Raw genomic sequence first — 21,895 nt, 5'->3', positions numbered from 1 at the left:
CAGAGAAATAAAAAAGGAAAAGCCAACCACTGGAAACACATGAAAAAAATCAGTTTAAAACCGGAGGCCAAAGGCCAGAATCAACACAAAACAATAAGATAAAAACAGAAACACTCAGAGTAAAGAATAAAAACCCCCTGCCCGAATAAAACGTAAAACTAAGTCAGCCATAGTGGAGTCGTCTGTTAAAAGGGCAGGGAGCGTAGCAGGCAGCGCAAATGTCTGCCGGACCACAGCTAAAAGGGGGCAGGCCAGCAAAATGTGGGCCACTGTCAAAGCTGCCCCACAGCGACAAAGAGGAGGGTCCTCCCGGCGCAGTAAATAACTGTGTGTCAGCCGGGAGTGGCCAATGCGGAGCCGGCAAAGAACTACTGAGTCCCTGCGAGTGGCTCGCAGGGATGACCGCCACACAGCCGTCGTCTCCTTGATAGCACGGAGTTTATTGCGCATTGTCAGTTCGCGCCATTCATCGTCCCATAGCGCCAAGATTTTGCGGCGGAAGACTGCCCGCAAATCAGTCTCCGGGAGGCCAACGTCCAGAGATGGCTTGCTGGTGGCCTCTTTCGCCAGGCGGTCAACATGTTCGTTACCCGGGATGCCGACATGACCGGGGGTCCACACAAAGGCCACAGAGCGGCCGCAACAGGCGAGAGTATGCAGAGACTCGTGGATAGCCATTACCAAACGAGAACGAGGGAAACACTGGTCGAGAGCTCGTAAACCGCTCAGGGAATCGCTACAGATAACGAAGGACTCGCCTGAGCAGGAGCGGATATACTCTAGGGCACGAAAGATGGCGAACAGTTCAGCAGTGTAAACGCTGCAGCCATCCGGCAAGGAACGTTGTTCGGAAAGGTCCCCTAGAGTGAGCGCATATCCGACACGACCAGCAACCATCGAACCGTCAGTGTAAACAACACCAGAGCCCTGATACGTGGCCAGGATAGAATAAAAGCGGCGGCGGAAGGCCTCTGGAGGGACTGAGTCCTTAGGGCCCTGTGCCAAGTCGAGCCGAAGGCTAGGGCGACGAACACACCATGGGGGTGTATGCAAAGTAGCCCAGAAAGGAGGTGGAACAGTGAAACCCTGGAGCCCAGAGAGAAGCTCCTTGACGCGGACCGCTATTGTACAACCAGACCGGGGCCGACGTTCTGGCATACGGACGACCGACCGCGGGAACAGGAGACGATAGTTTGGATGCCCGGGCGAGCTTAGAACATGGGCAGCATAAGCGGCCAGCAAACGTTGGCGTCGGAACCGCAGCGGAGGTACACCTGCCTCCACTAGTACGCTGTCCACAGGGCTGGTGCGGAAAGCACCAGTGGCAAGGCGTATCCCGCTGTGGAGAATCGGGTCCAGCACCCGTAACGCAGATGGGGATGCTGAGCCATAAGCCAGGCTCCCATAATCCAGACGGGACTGGATTAACGCCTGGTAGAGCCGCAACAGTGTAGAGCGGTCGGCGCCCCAGTGGGTGTTGCTCAAGCATCGCAGAGCGTTTAGATGCCGCCAACACGTCTGTTTCAGCTGCCGGATTTGAGGCAGCCAAGTCAACCGGGCATCGAAAACCACCCCCAAAAACCTGTGGGTCTCCACCACAGCAAGGAGTTCGTCGGCAAGATAAAGCCGCGGCTCAGGATGGACTGTTCGGCACCGGCAGAAATGCATAACGCAGGTCTTGGCTGCCGAAAACTGAAACCCATGCGCTACAGCCCAAGACTGCGCCTTACGGATAGCGCCCTGTAGCTGACGTTCAACAGCTGCAATGCCAGTAGAGCTGTAATAAAGGCAGAAGTCGTCAGCATACAGGGAAGCGGAGACAGAATTTCCCACGGCCGCAGCAAGCCCGTTAATGGCTATTAAAAACAGACAGACACTTAAAACAGAGCCCTGTGGCACACCGTTCTCCTGGACGTGGGAGGAACTATACGAGGCCGCGACTTGCACGCGGAAGGTACGACACGACAGAAAATTGCGGAGAAAAATCGGCAGAGGACCCCGAAGACCCCATCCATGTAGCGTAGAAAGAATGTGATGACGCCACGTCGTATCGTACGCCTTCCGCATGTCGAAAAAGACAGCGACCAGGTGCTGACGGCGGGAAAAGGCAGTACGGACGGCCGACTCCAGGCTCACCAGATTGTCGGTGGCGGAGCGGCCTTTACGGAACCCACCCTGAGACGGAGCCAGAAGGCCCCGAGACTCCAGTAACCAATGCAAGCGCCGGCTCACCATCCGTTCAAGCAACTTGCAAAGAACGTTGGTGAGGCTAATGGGACGGTAGCTGTCCACCTCCAGAGGGTTCTTTCCAGGTTTCAAAACGGGGATGACAATGCCTTCCCGCCATTGCGACGGAAACTCCCCCTCGACCCAAAGACGGTTGTAAAGATCGAGAAGGCGCCGCTGGCAGTCCACTGAAAGGTGTTTCAGCATCTGACAGTGGATGCCATCTGGCCCAGGAGCGGTATCAGGGCAAGCAGCGAGGGCACTGCGAAATTCCCACTCACTAAATGGAGCATTGTAAGATTCTGATTGGTTGGTGCGAAACGAAAGGCTCCGACGTTCCATCCGCTCTTTAATGGAGCGGAAGGCCTGGGGGTAATTCGCAGAAGCGGAACTCATAGCAAAATGCTCTGCTAAGCGATTGGCAATGACGTCGGAGTCAGTACAAACTGCTCCATTCAGTGAGAGCGCAGGGACGCTGGCAGGTGGCCGATAGCCGTAGACGCGTCGAATCTTGGCCCAGACCTGCGAGGGAGTGACATGGAGGCCAATGGTGGACACATACCGCTCCCAGCACTCCTTCTTGCCTTGGCGGATAAGGAGGCGGGCCCGCGCACGCAGCCGTTTGAAGGCGATAAGGTGGTCGAGAGAGGGGTGTCGCTTGTGACGCTGGAGCGCCCGCCGGCGATCTTTAATCGCTTCAGCGATCTCAGGCGACCACCAAGGCACAGCCTTCCGCCGAGGGGACCCACAGGAATGGGGAATGGCAGATTCGGCGGCAGTAACGATGCCGGTGGTGACCGATTGAACCACCGCATCAATGTCATCGGTAGAGAGAGGCTCAAAAGCGGCAGTGGAGGAGAACAAGTCCCAGTCAGCCTTATTCATAGCCCATCTGCTAGGGCGCCCAGAAGAGTGGCGCTGTGGTAGTGACAAAAAGATCGGAAAATGGTCACTACCACACAGGTCGTCATGCACACTCCATTGGACAGACGGTAAGAGGCTATGGCTACAGATTGAAAGGTCAATGGCGGAGTAGGTGCCATGCGCCACACTGAAGTGTGTGAAGGCACCATCATTTAACAGCGAGAGATCGAGCTGCGACAATAAATGCTCAATGATGGCGCCTCGACCAGTTGCCACTGACCCACCCCACAGAGGGTTATGAGCGTTGAAGTCGCCCAATAGCAAGAAAGGTGTCGGCAATTGGGCGACCAGTGCAGCCAGGACATGCTGCGAGACATCACCATCCGGTGGAATGTAAAGACTGCAGACGGTAACAGCCTGTGGCGTCCACACGCGTACAGCGACAGCCTCTAAAGGCGTCTGGAGAGGGACAGACTCGCTGTGCAGAGTGTGAAGGACATAAATGCAGACGCCACCAGACACCCTTTCATAAGCTGCTCGGTTCTTGTAATAACCCCGATAGCCACGGAGGGCGGGGGTTCGCATCGCCGGAAACCAAGTTTCCTGGAGAGCAATGCAGAAGAAAGGGCGAAGGCTGAGAAGTTGGCGGAGCTCAGGGAAATGGTGGAAAAAACCGCCGCAGTTCCACTGGAGGATGGTATTGTCCATGGCTGAGAAAGGCGTGAAAGGACTGGGAAGGCAATTTACGCCGCTCGTTCACTCACTGCCACCGATTCAGTACCCGGACGAGAGGCATCCATGGCGTCTGAGGGACCAGCGAGATCAAGGTCCTCAGCGGACGCTAGAATCTCGACTTCATCCTCAGACGCAGAGCGCGAAAGGTGCGGTGGGGTTGGTGCCACCGCAAGTTCTTTAGCCTTAGAGGTCTTTCTCTTGGACTTCTCTCGCTGAACCTTGGGTTTCACCGGCTGGGAAGGCTTCACCGATTCAGTCTCCGGGACAGAGGAGGATCGTGAAGCCCTACGCCCGGCCGCTGGTGAGGACTTATGCCACTGGTGGCCGTCATCCTTCCCGCTGGGGGAACCCTGGGAAGGGAGCGTCCCAAGGGAACTCTTACGGGCGAGAGTAGCCGAAGAAGTTAGGCGCTTCTCCGGCTGAGAAGCGGGGACGGACGTCCCCGACGGGTGGGAGGAGGTTGCTCCTGAGGTAGGTGGTGCAGGAGCAACCGGTTGGGGAGAGCCCCCCACGGGCAAGGGGGCAGAAGGAGTCGTACTGCTTATCGAGCTGGCTGGAAGTCTCGCAGCTGATGGAGCTAGCACAGTTGTTGTAGCAGCTGCATACGAAGATGTCATTCTCACAGGATGGAGTCTGTCATATTTCCGTTTGGCCTCAGTATAGGTCAGCCGGTCCAGGGTCTTATATTCCATGATTTTGCGCTCTTTCTGAAAGACTGTGCAGTCAGGCGAGCAAGGTGAATGGTGCTCCCCGCAGTTGACGCAGATGGGAGGCGGGGCACATGGAGTATCGGGATGAGACGGGCGTCCGCAATCTCGACATGTGAGGCTGGAAGTGCAGCGGGAAGACATATGGCCGAACTTCCAGCACTTGAAGCACCGCATCGGGGGAGGGATATAGGGCTTGACGTCACATCGATAGACCATCACCTTGACCTTTTCCGGTAACGTATCACCCTCGAAGGCCAAGATGAAGGCACCGGTAGCAACCTGATTGTCCCTCGGACCCCGATGAACGCGCCGGACGAAATGAACACCTCTACGTTCTAAGTTGGCGCGCAGCTCGTCATCAGACTGCAAAAGGAGATCCCTATGGAAAATAACACCCTGGACCATATTTAAACTCTTATGTGGCGTAATAGAAACGTTAACATCCCCCAACTTGTCACAAGCAAGTAACCTGCGGGACTGGGCGGAGGATGCCGTTTGTATCAGTACTGACCCAGAGCGCATTTTAGACAAGCCCTCCACCTCCCCAAACTTGTTCTCTAAATGCTCTACAAAGAACTGAGGCTTCACGGACATAAAAGATTCCCCGTCAGCTCTGGTACAGACGAGATACCGGGGCGAGTATCTTTCGCTCCCATTCATAGCCCTTCGTTCCTCCCATGGTGTGGCCAGGGAGGGGAACGATTTGGGGTCATACACATTAGCCTTGAATTGAGCCTTGGAACGCTTAGAGACTGCTGACGGCTGGCCGCCAGCAAGAGATGATGTACCACGCTTCATTGCGGGTCATCCGCCCTGATGCCACCTACTCCGACCAAGGGCCCTCCCCACGGGCGCCACCCAGCCACAGCAAAGGCCACCTGGCAGGATGGCCATTGCCGGGAGTCCCGATGCCCCAGGGAGATGGGCATCTACTCCTTGGCATACGTGGGGAGTGAACGGCGCAGGCATCAGTAGAGCGATCCCTGTGTTGTCAGGGGGCTACAACCAAGAGGGTACATGGCGACCCCACCACAACGGACTGGCTACCGTGCTGGATCTTAGGTGCAAAAATGGCCAAGGTCGTCGTCACAGTTAAAAGAAACACTGCAGAGTGCAGCGTGGTAATCGCCCATGAGATCGAAAACGAGCGGGACACCATCGCAACGACGAGAAAGACGGCAATAGGTCTAATTGCACGAAGGATACAGTGCACCATGTAAGGTGCCCTTCCCCAATTGGCTCGCTCTTCGGAATAATTTGGATAGATGGAGGTCAAACCCGAGAGGGGACCATCACATAAGGCCGAAACGTTTGAGACTCCTTTTAGTCGCCTCTTACGACAGGCAGGAATACCGCGGGCCTATTCTAACCCCCGAACCCGCAGGGGGACATTGTGCATGCTCTGTTGCCTGTGTCTATGTGCCTGTGGTTCTGTCAGTGTGATCATGTGATGTATCTGACCCCAGGAATGTGTCAATAAAGTTTCCCCTTCCTGGGACAATGAATTCATGGTGTTCTTATTTCAATTTCCAGGAGTGTATGTAGCTAAACCAATGGTGAATGATGCAGAGCGTGATATAATCCCGAGTACAGTGTTGCAGCACATTTATATACCGGGTGTTCCAAAAATACATTTACAAACTTCGCGGGCATGTTCCCTACTCAAAAACAAGAAAAAATGTCAAGTAAATATGGTCTCTGAAACGCGTACCTTAAGACCTACGAGTACTTGTTCGTCTTCGGTGTTACGAAACTTATCACCTCTTCTACAAGCTCTTTGCTTTCCACAGTTTAGAACGAGGTAATATAGATCGAAACTAGAAGAAAAGATGTCTACATTTCGTCTGCATCTCCTCTAGTGAACAAGTGCCCAGAAATGTTAAGGTATGCATTTTAGAGCCCTTATTTACTCGACACTTTTTCTTATTTTGGTCCATAATACCTCATACAGAAAGCAAAGAGTTTGAAGTAGAAGATATATGTTTCACAGTAGCGAAGACAAGTGCTCATAACTCTTTAGGTATGCATTTCGGAGCCTATGTTTAGCAGACTTTTTTTCTTGTTTTGGTTTAAGGAGCCTGCCCCCGAAGTCTGTAAAAGTAGTGTTGAAAGCTTTTGTACATATACAAACTATTCACTGAAAATTAATGGCAATCGAAAGTGAGAAGGTTTTTTTTTTTTAATCACGAACACGGTTGGAAACCATCTAACCCGTGAGCCTACTAGAAACTGTAGTCTGTTTTCCGTTATTGTAGGAAACAAAATTAACTATTATTCTTCAATAATCAAAACAATTCAATTGTGTACTGCTTATTTGAACTTGATAGAGCAAGATTTTGGGGTCGATACCGTCGCACACAGTTCAACAATCATACTTGCCGTTCAAGCATGAACAGTATGTTAAGTTATATTGTCGTCGGGTTAATCAGCAGTATAAAGTGTTAGACAACAAACTAACAGACATAAACACATCACAAATGAACAGAAGACAAATGCAATTACAATTAATAATACGTCCAGTCACCCGCAGCGTCGATAATTCTTAGCATCTCCGAGGCATACTTCAAATCAAGTTTTCCGCGTATTCACGTGGACGAGACCTCCAAATGCGTTGAATATGCGTCTGCAGTTGTTTGAAAATTTAGTTCTCTGTTGCCTTGCAACTTCTTTTTGGTGTAAGGCCGCATATCTTAATGGGATCAGCGTCAGGTGACTGTGAGGACCAATCCAGTACCTGCGCACCTTTCTTCTTTTCTCAGCCACTGCCTAGCCCTTTGTGGAACTTTAGATCATTGTCCTCTTGCAGTATCCAGTCTTCGTTTTTGTTGACGAACCAGCGTTTGGCAGTCGGTATTAAACATCGTTGATAAACGCAATGCATAAGCCACACTTATGTCTCTTCTTGTGTATCTCAGTCAAGAATTCAAAGTAAACTAATGTTTTATGTGCACTGCACGAAGGACAAAGATTCGCTCTGTTGGGTTGTGAAAGGACTTTCTTCCAGTAGGTTGAAAAAATTTCACATGACATGCTGTGCATCGTAGTTAAGTAACTTCAGATTACTGAGTAATCGTGAACTACACAGTACTGAGCGAGCATACTACGCTGATAAACATTGTGTGAGCTTCCCAGATATTTAATGACAGGTAAAAGTTGCTAGTTTTGTACTTACACTGGACACTCGCGTGAGAATATGTGCTATGTGGATGGATGGAATAGAGCAAATTATTATCCTTTTTTTTCTACTTTACAAACTGTGTTAGAGCGGACTTGGTAGCAACATGTGTATTTCAACAATAGGAAAATAGTACAGAAATTTTAGAAGAGAAGTTGTATTTCATAGCCTCGGTCAGACCTTATACAACGTACCCTCTTTTAATTCATGCGACAGAACCTTTTATGCACCCCGCTGGCACATTTAGTGCAACCCGTCGTTTTTAACAGCTTTTTTAGGTTGAACAACACTGTACGTCGCTCCCGATAAGAACCGTGGTTCTTAAGAAGCTCACTAAGTAAGTGAGCGTATTCCAGAAAAGGAATGACCCTATGCCACCGCAAAACCGTGAACACGTTGCCCGTGCCGCGGGCTTCAACACCATATATCATTCCGACACATGCGGCGTAATAGCAGCATTGTGGTTGAATGACCTTCTACTCAGCAAATCCGGGTCAGCTCTCTGGCTGTCGATAAACGGTTGAAAACTCATAACCCTGGCACAACTGATAACTGCCCTGTAGCTGTCCTATTAAACTCAGGTAACGACCAAGACCCATCTACATGCCTAGAAACATACGGCGCTGAGAATCTAAATTTTACCTTGGAATGTTTCTTGAACGTTTAAACTCGTGTTCGTAAATGTCAAGTTGGTATCTGAAAAATGTGTAAAACAGTTTTGACATCGAAATATTTAAATCTAGATCTAGGTGAAAGTTTATTTTTGAACGAAAATACGTTGCACTATGCGAGATCCAGACTAGAAGGTCCATCAAACAATTCGTCTGCGAGAAGCCAATCCATTTTCAATGAAATTTACGTACGCTATCTGACTGCAGTCACTGTACCAGAATTGTTACTGTAATTACACAACAACTGAACATAAAATTTAACGCATCTGACTTCCTGATAACATACTTCAAAATTCACAAGATAGCACTTTGCTGAAATCCTTTACTGGTATTAAGCCTCTGAACCCATATGACATTATTTTCACAAACACACTCTGACAATCGTTTTGCCTTACGATGCACATGAACGTTGATGGTTACTAAATTTTTAGGCCTATCTGTGCGCATGGAACGCTTGTCTGCTCTGCAGTATTTTGCTGTTAAGAATAGTGATGTGACTGTTAAAAATCAAATTTCATTTGCCGTATTTGTGATGTGCAATGAAAGACGATATCTTACCAATTTTCATAAATGCTTCTCATGTACATAATTTGTACGAGCAGGGCGGGTATGCAAAGATAGTCATGAAAGTAAATAAAATTGGGAACTAATTTTAACGATTGATAAATGAGAAGAAAGAGTCCACGTTGAAGTGCAGATCCAGGACAAAATTGCGAAAAAAGTAGAATTTTTTTAGTAATTTATTAGATTGTTTCTTTAAGGATAAGATCGAAAAGTTTCATAATCGAATTACGGCTAGAATTATGTTTTAAAAAAGTTTATTTGGGCGTCTGTTCCTGCCACGCCCCTTCTTTCTATGTTGTTATCCACACTTTCTCTACGCTAGAAATTTTTTGTGCGTTAATTTTTTCTTCACACAATCGAAAAGAACTGCAGATGAGTTTAGAAGGCTGTGAGAGAGATGATCTTTTCTTGTTCCTTTGTTTACAACGTGGTTTTATTAATAGCTCAGGCTACAAACGTATTTCAGCTTTAGTTTTGCATATATCAACCTGTTCTTCTCGAAATGGTTCGTAACAGTGGATGCATATTCAAAAAAGTGAGGAAATGTCGAAATTAGCGTGTGAAAGGTGCTGTAAATTTAAATAACAGTGTTACACATGCTGTTTCTAACTGTGAAGAACAATTTTCCACGAAGTCAGTGTGTTCATCGGAGAAGAAAATTAGTGAAGGTGCCAAAGTCGAATTTTCCAGAGGATGTAGGATTATAAACCCAACTTTCAGGTACCTAAGGAATCCTGAAATGCTGGAAAACTGTGTGCATGGGAAAACAGACTACAAATGAGAACTACAACCGCCTTATATTGATGCGTTGCCAAAAAACAGTTTTGTGCCCTCCTCAAGTGTTGTGAAAATGGCTAAATGTTATGCCCGGAAATGTAGGAAGGATTAAGCTATTCAGAAGCATCGATGAAGTGCGACTGAAGAAAGCTCATGCAGCAGGAACAAAAAAAAAAATGCAGAAGTGGGCTAGGGAAAAGAGGCAGGGGAAGAGACTACTCCAGGAAGACGAGGAATAGATTAAAGATTACGGATATGGGCAGCAATAGTCACTAGAGGTATAACAATATTGTTAAAAAATGAAATAAAAACTCTAAATGCAAATTGCTGTAAACTGACTTTTTTAGCTATAATGTAGTTTTCTCGTGAAATATAAAAGTCAACATCCTGAAATTTGTCACACGTACTTGCTGAATAATTCTGTGCAGCACTTTTCCATTATCTCTTCTCTCAGAAAAGTTCTCCTTTAAAATCCGAGAAAAGTAGAGCAGTCCTGGGTAACACAAAACTGAAAAATTAATTTCAAAGCAACTATGACATTAAACAAAAATCTGTACCACGCGTTTTATTAGTCTCTCATACACCTGTAAAATGTCAATTTCCAGTTTTACTGATTGATTGGTTTACGAGAAAAGGCACTTCATAGAAACAATGGTAATTAAAAATTCAAATAGCCATATTCAAATTCAAATATTCAGTTCAATTATAAAATGTGTGTCGATGCGCATTTTCAGACAAAAAAACGCACAGAATATCACGCATTATGTTGTACATAATAGTCTCATGTTTTACCGTTTTAGCTGTAATGTTTTTGGAGATATATACATTTAAATGTAAGAATGCATGTTGCCCTACGTCTGCCGTTAACCGTGCTTCATTAAGCTATAGCAACAATACACCGTTCCATAAAGTTCTCACACTTAGACAAGCTAGCAAAATATCTCTTAGTAACTCTCCCGTGTGCAGTTGCCTTCCACGACACTTATTTTAAGTATAAGACAATACCATATGCTTCATTAAAAATTTTCTACAGCAAGCTTCAACCATACGCAATGTTCTAACAACAAGAAGCTACACAGTTACAAATATAAAAACTGGTTACCTTAAATGTTGGCTTTTATTATTCTTCCATTAATATACTCTCATTTGTTCAATCTCTCTCCTGAAAACATATTATTAAAAAATCCTGTTTAAATAATGTTCCCACAGCAGGCCACCTTCCATCATTTTTAAACCAAGTACATTGCCAGACTGTCCAACACCCTCTGCTACTGTTACTCTCTGACTTACTCTGACAAAGTGAAGTTAACCTCCCTGACCAACATCTACGGTCTCAGTCTTACACAGGGTATGATTATACTGATATTACAGAGGTTGAGTATATTTATTGATTTCACAACTTCATTCACATTTATGGCCAAAACTTCCTGAAAATTGTCATGCGCAAATAGAACAGCCCCGTTCACTTTTAACTGGATGTTTGCAGTCGGAAGTCTGGGAGCAGATAATAGGTGGGATGGAATCAATACATATGAGGGTCCAAATGAGCACCACGTTCAGGTCCTGAAGGGGTGTCGACCGGCGGCCATGTCATCCTTTACCATTCTGCGTCAAGCAGATACGGTCTGAAGGTGCACTGGTCAGCACGCCGCTCTTCCGGCCAGCCATGGAAAAATTCTTGGCAGCACCTGGAATCCAACGCAGTACCTCCACATAGTAGCTATCTACACTGACCACTCAGCTACTGGGGCGCACGAGAAGGTCCAAATGTCACATCAAAGTCAAAAAATTTGGTTACCAGAAATAATACGGTTTATGGTCCTATTCAATAAAGCTTCTCCAAGTCCCTTTCTCCACAAGCACCTCTGTCAGCTAATTGTTAGCTCTTGGATGCAACACGAAAATGTCGCTAATACAAGCACCAACTTGGCCTAAAGCCACATGCACTCTACTTTCAGAGTCGAAATTACCGATCTGCTATGACTTCATCAAAGCTGCAACTAAAAAAGCAAGGTGCGCATTTACTAAAATAATAAGATCCGTCTACGAACGTCGAGAATTTGCTACCCGCGAGGTATGCTGTTCATTCGTAGTTGTTACTTCGCTTCATTTGATTACTTTGCGTGAGTTGTTGTGTGCGATGAAATTTTCAAATATGAGTGTTTGAGTCTATCGACACGCGGCAAGGTGACAGTAATGTCTTGCGAGTCCTTTGCAGCGGCGGCCGATCTTAGCTCGACCGACGATAGTTTGATAGGGCCCTTTTTTCTGTAGACATTCGGGGGGAAGCCACTGTACTGATCGGACGTAGTTCTGGGTAGGGCCGCAAGCTGCTTTAAATGGTGTGATTGCACGAAGCTCTTGTGTGCGTAGGGACCGCACTGACATTGTAATTTTCTTCCTTTCGCTTATGGTAAATGCACTCACTTTACTGACGGCTCACACGAACCAAAAGTCGGTGATATGCAAGTGGGTTTGACCCCAAACTCTTGTGGGCGACGATATCCACTCAGTCTTTCAGCCATTCTAGTATAACGTAGCTTCTCTCAGTATGGAGCTAGTCAGAGAACTGTCTTAGTGACATTCTGCCGAACATGCCATCGAGTGACGTAAAAGTGTTAACGGATAACTGTATTTCTATGTGGATATGAACCCCAGCTATACGAGTAGTGGGCAACTTTAATTCCTGTCCCTTGCAGTAATGGGTTATCTGTTAATATGTCCATCGATACCGGACTTCCGAATTCTCTTTCCGAAGTAATTATACTGTTACCCATTTACTGAGTCCAACTTATATGAGTTTTTTCATTTTTAAAAAATCTTTATTAACAAAATACAATATGAAGATACAAACAACCCACCACCTTAATAATTAGTGGGTCTGCATATGATACAATATAGTTCAGCAGCATTATTACTTTAGATTTTCTACAACTGGGATATCTATGAGCAAGATTAATCTATTCTATTAGTCTATTCTATTTCTAAGCTAATCTACTCTGCAGCGATTACAGTTTTGCCAGTTTATGAGTTTTGTTTGTACATTGTTACCACCCAAATTTAGGGAAGCTGAAATAGATCTCGTCCAAATGTGAGTCATTTATTCCGCCTTCCTCACATATTGCGGACCCCGTCCTTCATAAGCCTACAGCAGTTGCTGCTATGCACTTAATCCTATCTGGCTATAGTTCATCTTCAGATGTCTTGCAATAGTAGCTACGTAGCGAAGTGTTCTGTCTACATGTGAGTTTTACCCTCACGAGGTAAGTCGAAGAGCAGTGCTCCCAGTGACAATATGTCGTACATTTCTCTGCCTCAGAATGCTGAATGCTGAATTAATGCTGAATTAATATCCCTATACCCTACAGTCAGTGGCATATCCTCTTCTGCTTCCTTTCCTGTATTTTCACGTGCGTTTACGTGATTATGCATATTCCACCCGCGAGTACTTTGCATAGGTTATTTCAGTAAGGGAGAATCCTGTTACAATTAAATTCCTCAGTTACATGTAGTAGATTTTGAGGTTCTAAACATTCATGTACGGCACAAACTGAGACTGTATCGATCACAACATATGGTAAGGTTGCTCAATGAGAAATCTGTGTAGTGATTTCTATTTGTGAAACGTAGTTTTTTAGAATCAAGCGAAATCAAATACATAGTAAATGAGCTTCAACCTGCAATGATTCACTATAGGAAAGTTTAACCACAGCTACCTTACAGTGTTTACAGAAAATTAGAATTTAAAAGGCGTTCAACCAACCCTCCAAAATCTCTAAAAATTATCGCTTCATAGGCAGTCAGGACTGTAGCTGTAGAATGTTTGGCTTTTTTTTCAGAATTTCAATGACAATGGGGTGTCCGGACGCCGTGCTATTCGGAATATCTTCCAAAAATCCCGCTCGGACTCACAGCTCTCTCTTCGACTACAGCAGTCAGTCGCAATGCAATTTCAGCACGTAAGATGAGTCCTCTCACTGAAATTCTGATCGAGCAATTACTCCTTCGATACCATATCTCTATCGACATGGAAAAAGATAAGTTATTCGTTGTTTACGTTCTTTTGTTGCCTCGGTTACACCAGCTGCGAGAGTGAAGGCATATCGAAATATGTAAATCTCAGTCAAGGGCAACAGGAACATGTGAAAATTTAATTTTGAACGGAAATATGTACAGCGTACGCTACACTATGCGAAATCCACAGCAGACGGTTCATCGAACAATTCGCCTGCGAGAAAGCAACCCATTTTCAATGTAATTTGCATACGCCGTTTCATTTAATTGCAAAGCAAAATGACTAGTTTAAAATGTTGACCTCGAAAGTTTCTAATCTTTAGTATGGCAAACAATGACTGTATCAGAACTGTGATTGTAATTTCACGACAAATGGACATAAAAATTAACGCATCTGACTTTCTGATAAATTTGTTTGAAGTCCACAAGATAACAGTTTAATGAAATCTTTTACTCATATTAAGGCTCAGAGCTGATACTGATATTATTTTCACAGATACTTTGTGCATTACAATGGACATGATCTTTGATCGTAATTAAATTTATTGGCATACCTGTACACGCGGGACACTCGTCTATACTGCAACCTGTTACTATTAAGTTAATGATGAGACTGTCAAAAATCAAATTTCATGTACCGTACTTGCGATGTGTAATGCAAGACGGTATCTTCACAACTTTCACAACATGCATCTTGGTACACAACTCGCCATGTGCAATGCGAATATGCAAACACAGTCATGAAAGAACAGAATGAAAAATGAGGAACTAAGCCTAACGATTGATAAATCAGAACAAAGACTCCCCAAGTACAACTCTACTTGATAAAGCAACAATACACCTTTTCATAAAGTTATCACAACTTGACAATTTAGCAAAATATTTCTTAATATGTGTATAACTGCCTTCCTTGACATTTATTTCAACTATCACACAAGTTCATGTGCTTCACTATAAAAATTTCTACAGCAAACTTTAGCCCTACACAATATTCTAACAATAAGAAAACCCACAGTTACAAATATAAAAAGACTGGATTACCATAAAAATTGCCTTTGGGTACTCTTGCATTCATATCATCTCATTTCCTCAAAATATGTTGTTACAGATCCTTTTTGAATATTGCTACCTCCACTATTCGACTGGCCAGCTTCTGTCCTTTTGAAATCAAGTGCATTGCCAAACTGTCTAACACACACTGCTACTCTCTTTAAAAGAAGTAACCTCTCTGGCCAACATCTGTGCTATCAAGAACAGACTTACAAATCATATGGTTATATCGAAACTACAGAGGTAGAGTAAATTTATCAAACGTATGGTCAAAACTTTCCGGGAATCGTCATGGCAAATAGGACAGTTCCCTTTCACCCTCTACGACTCTTTTAAGTTCCACGGAAGCTATTCCCTGACTTCTTAACACACGTTGTCTCACCGTGTCCATTTTGCTAGTGAGTAATTTCCATATATTTCTCTCCTTATATTTTCCCTTTTGTTGTTAGCAACTTGAACTAAGATGAATTACAAAACTTTTGTTGGTTTACATAGACTGCAGCCCTTACAAACATGCTACGCCTCATGAACATGCTTCTGTCCTTACCAGACAATAATGATTAATAATAAAAGATAATTATAATACTACTGTGAAAAAAAATTACGAAGGTGCCTCTTGTTGATTCCTTGGCACTTATTAGTAAACTGCTTCAGGCGGGAATCACTGCTTTGCTAGGACATGCGGTTTCCTGAACCTATTTTATGTGTAATCAAGAATATTTTGAACGGACTGACGGCGTCGCCATGGGCATTCCCTTGTTTCCGCTGGTGACTAATCTTTTTTTATGCATGATTTTGAGGAAAGAGCACTTGAATCAGCGGTTCTTAAACCAACCGGTTTTTGAAGGTACGTGGACGGTACTGTCATAGTGCGGCCTCACGGAGAAGATACGTTAATAGAGGTTTTACATCAGATTGACTCCGTTCATGAGAACATTCGATCTACTGTGGAATTAGAGAAAGATGGTTGTCTCCAATACCTGGATGTTTTGGTTAGACTGAAGAGTGACGGCTTTCTGGGCATTCTATTTGTCGTAATACCAGTCATATTGGTGTGTACTTGCACTCTGTAAGTAGCCAACGATGAGTGTGCTTAAAATCCTTGTACACAGGGCCCATACAGCGTCGCACGAAGCTAATTTGCCTAAAGAACTCGCAGATTTAAAGACAGTGTTCAGAGACAATAGACACCCTATGCGGCAAATTAACACGGCGTTCTCAGCAAAAAGCAAGAACTGGGAAGGGAATAGAAGGAAGAACGCAAAAGCGAAGTCTCTAACTTTTTCTCCCTTTATTGGACATATGTTCTTCAAATAGCAAGAATCCTAAGTAATTTTCAGGTGAAAGTGATTTTCCGCTTACTATCTAGGTTTTCGGATCCGCTGGGGTCAGTGAAGGATAATTTGTTATTGCCGGAAGGTGGGAATTTACAAAAAACCTTGTCAGTGTAGCATAGCCTATACAGGACAAACAACACGCTCAGTGGAAGAACTTTGCACAGAACACAAACGTTACTCTCGCCTTCTGCAATTCAGCAAGTCTGCAAGTCTGCAATTGCGGAACATTGTATCTCCAATGGACATTCAATGGAGTATGATGAAACGTTAATTTTGGCCACAGCGGCATCTTTTTGAAACTAATCCATTGAAATCTAATGAACCGTGACAGCGGCTACCAGCTGGATAATGCGTGGAATCCCGTCATCTCCTCCGAGATTTGCTCCACACGAAGACGCCAGAATGCTCCAATGCCTGTGGCGAGCAGCGACGCCGAAGACAGCTCACCTCTGCAGCTCCACCAGCGGGCGGTGTGGTCCTTCTGTCACCGCGGCTCTGACGCATACGCGGCAATACTCCCAGAGCACTGTATAAGGCGGAGCGGAGAACGTCTCCGTCAGTCTTCTTCGATGGCCCAATCGAAATATCGTGGAGTGGAGTTTACGACGGCCGGCTGCAATCCCGAAATCTCTTAGAAAATGTAGTAATATTTATTATTATTCACACATGCACTATATCATCACTTATCGCTCTTTGGAAACAAATACTCATTAATATGTACAAATATTTCTCAGAGCATAGAACGGAAGGTCCCGAACATAAACTTTGTTTCGACGTTGAAATGATCAATTAGAAACAGGTGGCTCTATGCATGGAGAACGTCAAACACCTCTTGCGTGCAGTCATGCAGTGTAGCCTACTATACGGGGTATTTCAAAACTCGGCGGCGAAACTTCAGAAATGGATTCCTTCTTTAAGAAGAAAACGAAAAATTTAATAAACATGGGCTCTAAAATGCATACCTTAGGAGCTGTGAGCACCTCTTCGTCTTCGAAACAGTGAAACGTATCTCTTCTACTGCAAGTTCTTAGCTTCCCATATTCTAGGAGGAGATGGTATAGAACAAAACATCTCCTGTAAATAAAGGCTGTAAAATTCGTACCTTACGAGCTGTGAGTACTTGTTTAAAAGAAAAGATTTGTTTTACAGCAAGAAAGATTAACAAGTAGCTCAAAATATGCAATTTAGAGCCATTGTTTACCGGAAACGTTTTGCTTATTTTGGTCCATACTACCTCCTCCCAAACCATGGGGAGCAAAAAGCTCATAGTGGAAGAGACGTCTTTTATAGTATCGAGGATGAACAAGTGCTGATTGCTCCAAAGGTATATATCTTAAAACTCACCTTTACAAGACTTTTTTCTATGATGAATCTATCCCTGTAATTTTGTTGTCGAATTTTGAAACACCCCTGTATATCATTATATTCCTGCCACACAGTTGTATGCCATGAAACCCGTTCCATGCATGTTTCACGTGACAGTAACACACCTAAAATGAACTACGGACGCTACAAAACACCTAAGTGTCTGCTAGGAAGAGTGGACGTGCTCTACTGTGAATGTTGAGAGGCAAACTATCTTAATCACGTGACACTAGGTTTTCAACAGCTGAAATAAGTGAAAGACGCCCTACTCCTGGAGTGAGTCTGATGGGATGTAACGGACCATTCAGTGTGAAAAGGCTCCTGGCAACAGCATACATCAAAATTTTCCAATTATTATCGAATTGTGGAAATGGAGATCTAGCAATCCGTATCACTTCCATAGCAGACAAGCATGATCTTAAAGGAACTTACGTTGAGAGGTGGCATGCCTTTAGATGCAAACAGTGACTGGCCCCCACTCATATTTATATCTTACTCTGAGTAATTCGATTTGGGGAAGTATAGGCGAGTATTGTCATTACAAGGCTAGTATTCATAACTCAGAAGATGTCAATATTTTCCTCTCTAATTGCATGTGGTGAAAAGTTGCTACTGCTTCACACACGGACTTCAAACGAAGCGTCTCTCGTCACTCGGGTGGTCTGGTGACAGGCTGGTTCGGTTGATTTTGAAAGGATTATGCCGACGGGTGTGAGGGAGTGGAGTGGATGCTTTCCAAACGCCGACATTGTCATAAGAGCGGGGGCGACACGCCCACAGGAGCCTGAAGGAGCGGCTGGGGCTAGAGATTCCGTTACTTCGCAGAAACTTAGTGAAAACATTTTCTGAGGCGTGTTCCCAGGCAGTCTTGGCGGGCAAATTCCCGCGTTTTCTGCAAAATCATAACTGTGGTTGGCTTGCTCTGGGGATAGCTCGGTGACGTAGCAAAATCGGCGCAGAAATATTCCAGAATTGGTGGAATAGAAGTGTTTCGGCAATAGAGTGGAATTTTTCGCCGGTTTTCGAGTTGCTGATTGGCACGTTTTGACCACGCCACTGTAGTGGGGGTGGGAATGTTCTGTGCTCGGCTTGTACGGGTGCTCTTCAGAGGGTTGGCTCTCGTCTTTCGGTCGGAGTAGGCTACAAGATTGAGCTCTCGCTGCTCTGGACAGCCTGCCTTCCGTTGGCTGTCTAATATACTTTTATTTAATTGTAACTGTTTGACGAAGTTGCTGAAGTTTCGACTTCAACCTAACTTTCCGAGTACAGTTGGCAATTGAGCGTTCTGTGTACAAGTGGCCTATGTTGTCTGTCTTGAGCAGTTTTGGCTAAAGTTGACTGTATCGGAGTTACTGTGTCACTTTGCTTGTAAATATCAATCACTGTACCGTCAGTGACTGTGTGGCAGGCCTTCTTCGTCTCCCTCAGAGGCGCATTTGTATTGATAGGATGTCTTTCGTCTGGAACAACCAGACCAGGACAATTTGTTTCGGGATACACTCGAGACAATATCATCACCACGACGGGATGTCGAAGCAACCATCCATCGCTTCCGGTACACCAGATCGTGTCCTTGCAGTTAAGAAGACAGCTTGGTAATGTATGTCCGCAGCTCCGGAAGATTAGGGAATTTTGCTATGTGATAATCAGAGCTCAGCAGAGCGCGCCTGTTCCCATCTTTTATAACGTGGTTCTGTCTTGGGTGTTCACTGTCTGAGTTCTCACTACTGTAGCAGCAACTAATGTTGGTTTGGCTGGGTGCTTCTCTTAAGATTTGAGTTGCAAGGAATTCGCTCCACATACCACATGGTCATAAATGTCACAACCTAGTTTATGGACAACTTCACCTTCACAGGATTTATTTGGGTATCCAATTTGACGTATTGTAAATTTTTCAGATATTTTGTTTATTATTTTGAGTTTAGTCTTGATAAATCAAATTGTTATTTTGGACAGAACTTTCAATCTGTAGATCGGTAGAGCAACCCTTTCATTTCTCACCACATTAATGAACTTTCCTTTATCAAATTAATTTCTATCAAATTAAATTATTGCAGGTGCCAAACTCTTTTCTACTCCACTTGAAGGGTCGGTTACAGTCAGTTCGCGTTTCTTCTTAATCCATGTGCGACAGCAAAATTCGGAGTTAGAAAAGCGGCGGGGGGGGGGGGGGGGGGGGGCCTTAGAGCATCATTTCCATATGAAGTTTCTAGAAGAATTTAGTGTTCAATAGACTGCTATCCCCAGCACCTCGCGACGTTTATTAATTTTGTGTACATTTATTAATTTACACTCGTCGGACTAGAGCCTTCAGGAACTCCCTTACATCGGATCACGGTTTCACCCATACTGTCTTTTTACATCATACCTACTTCAGAAATGACATGCATTTTACATGACAAATAGTAAGAAAATGATATGAAGAGAATTAAAAATGATTTAAACGAATGTAAAGAGACTATATGGAAGTGTTATCTGACGTAACTAGTTTGAAGGGAAGGAAATTACGGTAGACTGTACCAGGTAAGTGCTTTGGGAAGTGAAGATCTGGTTTGAAACGTGGTGGTAAGTTCCTATGGCACCAAACTACTGAGGTCATCGGTCCCTAGGTTCACACACTATTTAATCTACCTTCAACTAACTTACGCTAAGGACAACACACACACTCATGCCTGAGGGAGGACTCGAACCTTAGAGGGGGGCAGCCGCGCGAACCGTGACAAGTCGCTCTAGACCGCGCGGCTACACCGCCCGGCTGGATTGAAAGAAGGATAATTAGTTGTGACGGCGTAACGTGTACGTACAGGAACAAAGGCAGAAATTATTTATACTATAGTAAATGTATCAATAGCTGTCTTCTGTGGCTGGAAATAATATTTAGTTATCTGATACAACAATATGATGATGTCATTCCAGAGTCGGGTTCCTGCTGCTCAAAAGGACTTCGAGAACGCGGCTGAGTGGTGAGGTGGGTCAGAAGCGGCCCTGCCATGATGGGAACGAGTGTTCCTGCTGTGTTGTCTACACAAGAGCATTAAGGTCGAGGAGGGACATGAGGGAGAATACACGTTGGTATTAAGGCAGAGGAGACAGAACGTGTTGAAGAAACCGCGCTTGTCTTCACGTAGCCAGGGTATCTGTGCTTAAGGTGTATGATATTGTATCTTTACATAAATTACGTATGTTATTCCAGTTTGTACTGGGTATCAGGCAGCTAACCAGTGTCGCTCAAAGATATCACGGCGAAGCCACCCTGGGGATTTACGTATAGAGTGATGGGTGCGACCTGAATATGTGGTACTTTAATTTTATGGGTAAATAAGAGCGTTTTTCGTATATTGTGGATGGCTCTTTGATTTTAAAAGTTAGAGCCACTAAATTAATTAGGGAGGGGCGAGGGGATGTTGGTATGGGCCGGAGGGTAATGTGAACCACTTTTCGTTTTCAGTTTATTTTTTTTTTTAATTTTATTTTTATTTATTTGTTTATTTGTTTTTTTTTTTTGTGTGCACGATGTCGAGGGTTCAAGAAGTAGTGTGCCAGTGAGGGTCTAGGAGGGTGGTGCGAGACTGCAATGAAACAAGAAGTGTTCAAGTCTTTTGGAAGGCGAAATGATGGAAAAGGTTGCTGCCGATCCTCATAATGTGCATAGATTAGTGCCGTTAACTGAGATTTAGTTTCTAAAATTTGCTTACAATTTCGTAGGAAATTTAAAACTGTTTTCCAGATTTAGAAGAGAAATGAAATCGATAGATAAAGACTTCTACCAAAACGTCCCGAAAATGCGCCCAAAACTGTCTTACAGAAAACCTCGGAACAGAAGTTTAAAGCGTTGCGTCAGGTTCAGTGAGCTACAAGTTGGAAGGTTCTTTAATCAACTGTTTTTTATAAAACAACAGATTAATTTTCTTGTGCAGCACAAAAATACTTTTTATTTAAAAACCTACATTTTGTTGTATGACCCATAGTACCCGACACTTTTCTTAACGTCTAGAATTGTTAGCTTTAGAAAATCGTTTAGACCAGTCCGTAGTTTTGGTCAGAAATTGTCTTTTTACCATTTACACCTAAACAAATCTTCAAATAAAGGCTGCTATAACTTACTTCAAAACACCACCAAAAATTTTATAGCAATTTTATACTGGCTGAAATCTATGGATTTTCAACTTTTGCTTTTCCACTTATCTTAATCGACGGAATCCCCTTACCAATAGTATATAATACATACATATTATTGCCTCATTTATGGTTTATTCAATTAATTGAACGAAACACTGTGTGGATGTGACCATTTTCCTAACACCTGAGCAGTTGAGGAACGAAGGTTTGTCTATTATTTAAGAGACGGAAATTCAAAAGCTTTCAGAGTAGCTGAAGAAGAGAAGCAACTGGAAAATGGCACACGAT

The sequence above is a fragment of the Schistocerca americana genome, chromosome 5 (assembly GCF_021461395.2).
Source record: "Schistocerca americana isolate TAMUIC-IGC-003095 chromosome 5, iqSchAmer2.1, whole genome shotgun sequence".
In the NCBI taxonomy this organism is placed as follows: domain Eukaryota; kingdom Metazoa; phylum Arthropoda; class Insecta; order Orthoptera; family Acrididae; genus Schistocerca; species Schistocerca americana.
Note: the sequence above shows the minus strand (reverse complement) of the source record.